This window comes from Emydura macquarii, unplaced genomic scaffold, assembly GCF_026122565.2.
Source record: "Emydura macquarii macquarii isolate MOO-44397 ecotype Brisbane River unplaced genomic scaffold, CSIRO-AGI_Emac_v2 contig_1365, whole genome shotgun sequence".
NCBI classification, from domain to species: domain Eukaryota; kingdom Metazoa; phylum Chordata; order Testudines; family Chelidae; genus Emydura; species Emydura macquarii.
Window position 1 is genome coordinate 182,793 of NW_027131502.1, and position 6,848 is coordinate 189,640.

Below are 6,848 nucleotides of genomic sequence, written 5' to 3' on the forward strand. Positions count from 1 at the left end.
TCTATGAGACCTAGGTCGATCCCAGCTCAGGTGCGTCACGAGACCACACAGTTTCTAACAGTTTCTAACAAACGATAGAAAAATACACCCTTACCCAACGAAGTCCCGTTCACATAGTTCTCCTGCATGGCGTCCCTGTAGAGGGCTCTCTGACAGGGGTCAGTGAAATACAAAGCCACTTCCTTGAACGTCACCGGTCCCTGAAACAACAGGCATTCCCCACTCAGCACCTGCGGTCCTAGCCACAATCCCACCCACTCCGCCAAAGGGGACCCAGACTGTGTGTCTGCTCCATTCCCCGCTACATTTTGTCCTGATATTTCCCACAAGCCCCCATGTAAGATTCGCATCCCAAATGCTCCACACACTCCTGCCCTATCATCACACACGGATTTGCCTCTTTCTTGCCGCTGGCGGACATAAGAAAAGCCACACTGGGTCAGAACAATGGTCTTCCATCTAGCCCAGTCTCCTGTCTTCCGACAGGAGGGAATGAAGAGAACGGGGCAACTAGCGAGAGATCCATCCCCTGCTGTCCTGTCCCAGCTTCGGGCAATTGTTTTGCAATGTGAGGAAAGTCGGATCAGAAAGCTGCAGCTGCGGAAAATACTCTTTCTGCCACAAGATCAAATCCTGCGTTGTCTGGACCTCCCTGCCCTTCCAACTCTATGTACAGACGTGACGCTCGGCGCATCTAAGCACCCCACAATCCTTTCTGGATTGTAGCCCCTGCGAGACAGGGAAGGATGATCCCCATTTCACAGACGAGGAACAGCAGCACACAGAGACTAAGTGGGAATCAGAGGTGTGGCCTAGTGGTTAGAGTGGAACAACGTGACAGGGCTGAAAAGTTACATCACATTCCAATCCTGGTTTTTCCCCCATCTGTACAAGGAAGTAGCAAAACTAGTCTAGCTCCCTGGTAGGTGAAAGCCTGGGATGTTGTTATGAGACAGAGAGAGAAAGGGGCCGAATCAAAAAGACCACACCAAGGCCCAAGATGCTGCTTCAAATGTAGCTGTTCTGCCCCGACTTTGTCACAGGGTCGTGTCTTATTCCACCCCCCGACTAGAAACGAACCAGATTCACACTGTACATAACTATTCCCTGTCCCAACCCTCCCCCTGTGTATTCTCTGCCCCTCTTTCCAGGACAAACGCCCCAGCAGCTCCCTGAGAATCTCCTACCTGAGCCGGCTCCGCTCCTGCCATTTCCCGGCCCTGTCCCGCAGGAGGATGGGATGATCTGGAGTGAAACGGGAATGTGATTCTGCAGCCTGTCAGGGCGAGAAGGGCGATGGGGCAGGTTTCAGAAGGGACTTTGGTCCATTTCACACCCCGATCCTGCCCTGCAGAAAGACTCTAGATTCTGCTGCCCCTTCCAGGGTCTCTCCTGCCCCCTCCTCCTCTCCGGCCGGGAGACTCGGTCCCTGGCCCCTTCCCGGGGCTGGATCGGCCCCTGCAGAGCCCGGCTGTGTCCGGGGGGGCAGCAGCTCCGGGACCCGCAGACCCCCCCGGGAGCAGAGATGGGGCGAGGAGGAGCCGTGGGGGCAGAGTCACTTTCCTGCCCGGCCCGGCACGTTCCCCGGGGCTCCCCTCACCTGCAGCCTCCGGCTCGGGAGCTGGGGTCGGGGCTGCCTCCAGCCGCCGGAGAAAGTCCCCCCTGGGCTGGGCACGGAGGGGTTTAATGCAGGTCTCTGGGGGAACCGCAGCTGCTCAGCCCAGGCTCACAATAGAAGCAGCAGCAGCTTGTAGGAGGCTTGATCCGTCCCATCCAGGAGCTGCTGCACCACATCTCCTCCCAGCCTTCCCCCCCAGCGCCTGCCTTCTCCCCCAGCCAGCAGCATCCACACACGAGCCTCCCTCAGCTGCTCCAGCCCCTTCCTGTGCCCTTCAATACCAACCCGAGCTGCAACAACTCTCCCCTCCCCGGCTGGCAGACGGCCCGATTCAGGCTGGGCGAACTGACTTCACAAAGATGCTGGGGCCCACCCAGCTCAGTGGCAGTCAAGTATTTGGGAGGCGAATCTCTCTCCTGATCAGTGACCCTCTGCTGGGCCCAGCAAACCTCCAGCAGCAGCAGCAGGGAAGAGAAAACTCAGCCTGGTTCCGCCTCCCTGCAGCCCCAGCTCCTGGATTCTCCAGCCCATCTCCTGAGGGAGTGACCAAGAACTCAACTCCCACACGCTCATGTGAAGAATGTGATTTTAGGACCAGAAAAATGTTACCACTCAGAAATCACGAGCTGAACCTCAGGGAAAATCACAAGATTGGCTTACAAATGGGGAGATTTTAAAAAGACAAGGCTCCTTTGTTTGCTTTCTGCTTTTTTTTTTTTTTTTTAAAGCCATTCGAGATTTCTGTTTTCCAAGTTTTGTGGCTTGGTTGCTGTTTTGTTGTTGAGTTTTAAGGGTTTTGTTTTGTTTTTTCCCCAAGAAACCTAACATTTTTTTAAGTCAGTGATTCTCAACCTTCCCAGACTATTGTACCTCTTTCAGGAGTTTGGTTTGTCTTGCCTGTTCTAAGTTTCACCTCCTTTAAAAACGACTTGCTTACAAAATCAGACATAAAAATACTAAAGTGTCACAGCACATTATTACTGAAACATTGCTGCTTTTCTCATTTTTACCATATCATTATCAAATAAATTGATTGCAATATAAATATTGTACTGACATTTCACTGTATGCTGCATAGAGCAGTATAAACAAGTAATTGTCTGTATGAAATTTTAGTTTGTACTGACTTCACTAGTGCTTTTTATGTAGCCTGTTGCAAAACTAGATAAATATCTAGATGAGTTGATGTACTTGCTGGAAGACCTCTACGTACCCCCAGTGGTATGTGTACCCCTAGTTGAGAACCAGTGTTTTAAGTGAAAGCAGAGATTTTTCCCATAATAACAGGAGTCCAAGAGTTGGATCTTTAAGGAAAACACCAAATATCACAAGACTGGTGATAAAATCATGAGAGTTGGCATTTCTGTAGCTCTACTGTGGAAACACCCACACTTTCCCACCAGGACCGGGTCCCTGTTGTGCTGGGTGCTGTATGTGTAGGACCACAAATGGGTTATCCAGACATTCAAGCGATTTGAGCTCTGGCTCTGAATAAAGGTAATTTACAACATGAGATTGTGAATTTTCCATTGGCCTGTAGAAAGGCAGTACACACTGCAACAAATGAGACGCGAGTGATGTTGCTTATGAGACTCGTTTAATGTCTTGGCTGGACTTAAAGTCTGGGAGACATTCTTCAGATACAGTCTGATCAACAGGTGCAAATGGTCACCCAGGACTGCACCGTTTTCATGTGCGAGAAAGTGTCTTAGTAAGAGACTACTGAGATAATTGGTGGAAGTCTGGAGTGATTAGGTCACAGTCCAGCACTCTGTCTTCGTGGGGAGAAGTGGCACCAAACAGGTCATGGAGAAGACGTGGACACCAGTTTTCACACACAAGTTCTACAGGATGCCCTACATGGGCTGTATTTCTGGTTCAGTCTCTCTACTACTGCTTTCTCCTTAGCTCGGCCCCCAGACAGCTCACACAGAGGAAAGGACCCTAGCCTCCTGACTCTGTCATTGGCCGGCCGGCCCCATCAATGAGGCTGAGCCGGAGGGTTAGCTTTCAGATGTTTAGGAAATGTTGCACAGCACCCAAGGTGGCCCTGGAGGAGAAGGGAAGGACCCCAAATGAGACTGCCCCACTGAAGGTTACCCCATCCTGTCTATTTCCCTGCCAATCATCTGCCCCCCCCCCCCCCCCACTGCTGCCCCAGGGCAGGATCTTCGGACCCTAATGCCCATGTAACCAGCATTTCCCAGTTCTTTACTGAATATTGATATAAAATTTCCAGAGACTTTGCCCCTTTTCCCTCTCATGATCTATTCTGTGCATAAAATTCCCAAAATTTTCACTTGTGCTTTTTAATTGTGGACCGATCTTGGATTCTTTCTCCATAATTCTCAAATTCTGGTATAAAATCCACGCAGAATTTGTTTCCCGCTTCCCCCTTTTCCAAGGACAGGCACTTCTGGGATTGGAGAGATTATTGTGCTGCTTCCTTAGCCCAGATGGAGGGCAGGTTACAACTTCCTAATGCCCCCAGCTGCTTCAAAAATGTCCAGAGCCTTCTGTCTCCATCCTCCCATCTTGCTCCTGTCAAAGGGACATCACCCAGGGCCCCTGATGCCTGTGTGAGTGGCAGGGGAAATTCAGCACATTATAGGTATTTATCTAATATCAACACAAACTCCATTCAGTTTTGCCCCCTTTCCCTTCTGATAATCAAATATCAATATGAAATCTATGCAGAATTTGCCCATTTTTGTGCCATGAGACCATCGCGTCTCTCGCAGTTCCATGTATTTGGGAAGCTAATCAGCTTCAACGGTACGGAGGTCACGGTTCAGTTTTGTTATTATTCATCGTGTTTATTTTGGCAGTGCCTAAGCATCAACCAAGAATGGGGGCTCCAGTGTGCTAGGCCCTGTACAAACATAGAGTAGTCAACAGTCCCTGCCCCTGAGAGCTGAGTTCCTGATTCACAGAAGTACTTAGGTGCCTAAAGCCCAGAATTAGGTACCCAAGTCTCAGTTTTAGGCACCACTGCAAATTGCCAACCTCCATGCCACACGCACACACGTTGGATGCCACCTACAACTGTAGACGCCTAAACTCATTCAGCGCCTACGTTTTACTGTAAAATTCCCTGTGCCTCTAAGTTGCTGCCTCCCTCTCGGTGACTGTGTACACCTGTCTCCTGCCTAAGCCCCAGAGCGATTCTCCTATCTCACGTGCAGGGCCCGAGCTGGTAAGCGTGGTCAGGGCACACCTACTGGAGCAGGTCCCAGTGGATAGCTGCCCCACCTCATCTCTTTTAGCCCGGTGCTTCGAGCTCTTACCCAGGATGTGGGAGACCCAGGTTCCATTTCCCCCTCTGCCTGATGGAGAGACAAGCTTTGAAGAGGTGTCTCCCACTCCACCCACTGGGCTACGGGGTATTGTGGGGTGGAACACCCTCAATCTCTCCATTGAGGCTGCTCAGCTATGCACAAATGATGGAACAGTCTCTGGGGCAGGAGGACTGGACACTGGGTCACCCACCTGCCTGGTGTGTGTCCCGCTCATCAGGCTACAGAATCATTCTCAGGCTGCCCTTTTGGCCACCCAGGCCCTATTTTTGCAGCCACTTGCAGATGGCTCACCCGGTTTGTGGTTACTTCTATCCCCTCTACCACTCCTACCCCAGCATTTCCCCTCCACCATTGGCTGACAACACAGCATCTTCCGTTTGGAACTAGGGTGACCAGACAGCAAGTGTGAAACATTGGGACAGAGGTGTGTGGGGAGGGTAATAGGTGCCTATGTAAGACAAAGCCTGGAATATCAGGACTGTCCCTATAAAATCAGGGCATCTGCTCACCCTATCCTGAACTCAGTTCCTGCACCCGGCCTGTCCCTAATTCTTCCTATCTCCCACTCTCCTGCCCCTCCCTCCACCTGTTTTACCCTCCTCCAGACATGTTTTGGCTCCTGCTGAACTTCTGCCCACCTCTCCCACCTGATTTGCCCCCTCTGCCCCCTGTCAGCCCCTGTTTAGAGGAGGGAGCAGATGCTGAGAGCAAGCGAGGGCAGCCGCTTCAGCAGATGTTACTGAGCACGGTCAGATCTCTCAGGCATGCATCTCGACAGCAGCAAGTTAGCAAATTTCCCCATCCAGGGAGAGGAGAAACATAGTTGTTATTCTGCAGCCAGGCAGGGCGATTAATAATCAAATTAATTGAGGGGCTTTGTCCGTTTCACACCCTCATTCCCCCCAGCTCTGTCCCTGCAGACAGAGAGAGACTCTTACAGTCGGATCCAGTGAAGGATGCAGCACGGCTTGGGATGCAGGGGCACAGGAAGGGGCTGGACCAGCCTGAGAGCTGTCTGTTGTATCCGGGGCTGGCAGGGGGAAGGTAGGAAGGGGAAGAATTCAGGGTTCCTAAAGGCTGCTGCATTGCAAAGAGGAAATAATAATTATTGTAACAGGACCAGAGACTGCCCAGCTCCTGCATTCAAGTGGTCAGTAACCCAGGCTGCTGGAAGAAGCTGCAGCTGCCCTTGTGTTCTATGCTGGCATCCCAGACCGAGCAGCTGCTGCTCCCCAGCCGGGTCTGTGCGGGGCAGAGACCTTCATTAAAGCCCGCTCTGTGCCCAGCCCAGGGGGACTTTCTCCAGTGGCTGGAACCAGCCCCGGGCTCTGCCAACACCAGCTCCAGAGCCGCAGACTCCAGGTGACGAGAGGGAGCTGGGGGGAAGAGTTGGGGACGGGGCAGGAAAGTGACTCTGCACAAACAGCTGCGGGAGGTCAGATCTCACATCCCCGAGGAATCTGCTGCCTTGTTGTGAATGCTCCTGCGGGGGGGATCTGATCTGCACTGACAGTAATGAAGCCTCTGCCCTTGGCTCGCATCAGGCCTGGCCCGGGGCCCAAAGCAGTGGGGAGAGGTAGAGCGGTTGCAGGGGGACCCTGGAGGAGCCCCAGTGGGGTTTCCCTTTTGTCTCTCTGGGGAGTGAAGTTGGCAGATTTAGCCATCTCTGCCCAGATAGGGAAGGTAGAGAGACAAGGTGGGTGACGTCATAGTTTTTATTGGGCCGACGTCTGTTGGCGAGAGAGACAAGATTTCCAGCTACACAGACTCTTCTTCAGGTCTGTGCGGCTCCGCCACGTGCCTCTTTCACCTACAGAAGTTAGTCCGATTAAAGCTATCACCTCACCCACCTTGTATCTCTAATATCCCGGGACCAGCATAGCTACAACGACACTGCAAACGGGGAACTAACAGGAGAGAGGACCAGCGCC

At 52.1% G+C, this 6,848-nt stretch overlaps 1 long non-coding RNA gene across 1 annotated transcript; it reads right to left on the bottom strand.

Moving 5' to 3' along the window:
* Positions 1–93: 93 nt before the first annotated feature.
* On the bottom strand, positions 94–1,809 carry LOC137155642 (uncharacterized). Its single transcript, XR_010920589.1, has 3 exons — positions 1,601–1,809; positions 1,188–1,276; positions 94–200 (listed from the first exon to the last, which is right to left on the bottom strand). It is a non-coding gene; the product is annotated as an uncharacterized lncRNA (long non-coding RNA).
* Positions 1,810–6,848: the final 5,039 nt, after the last annotated feature.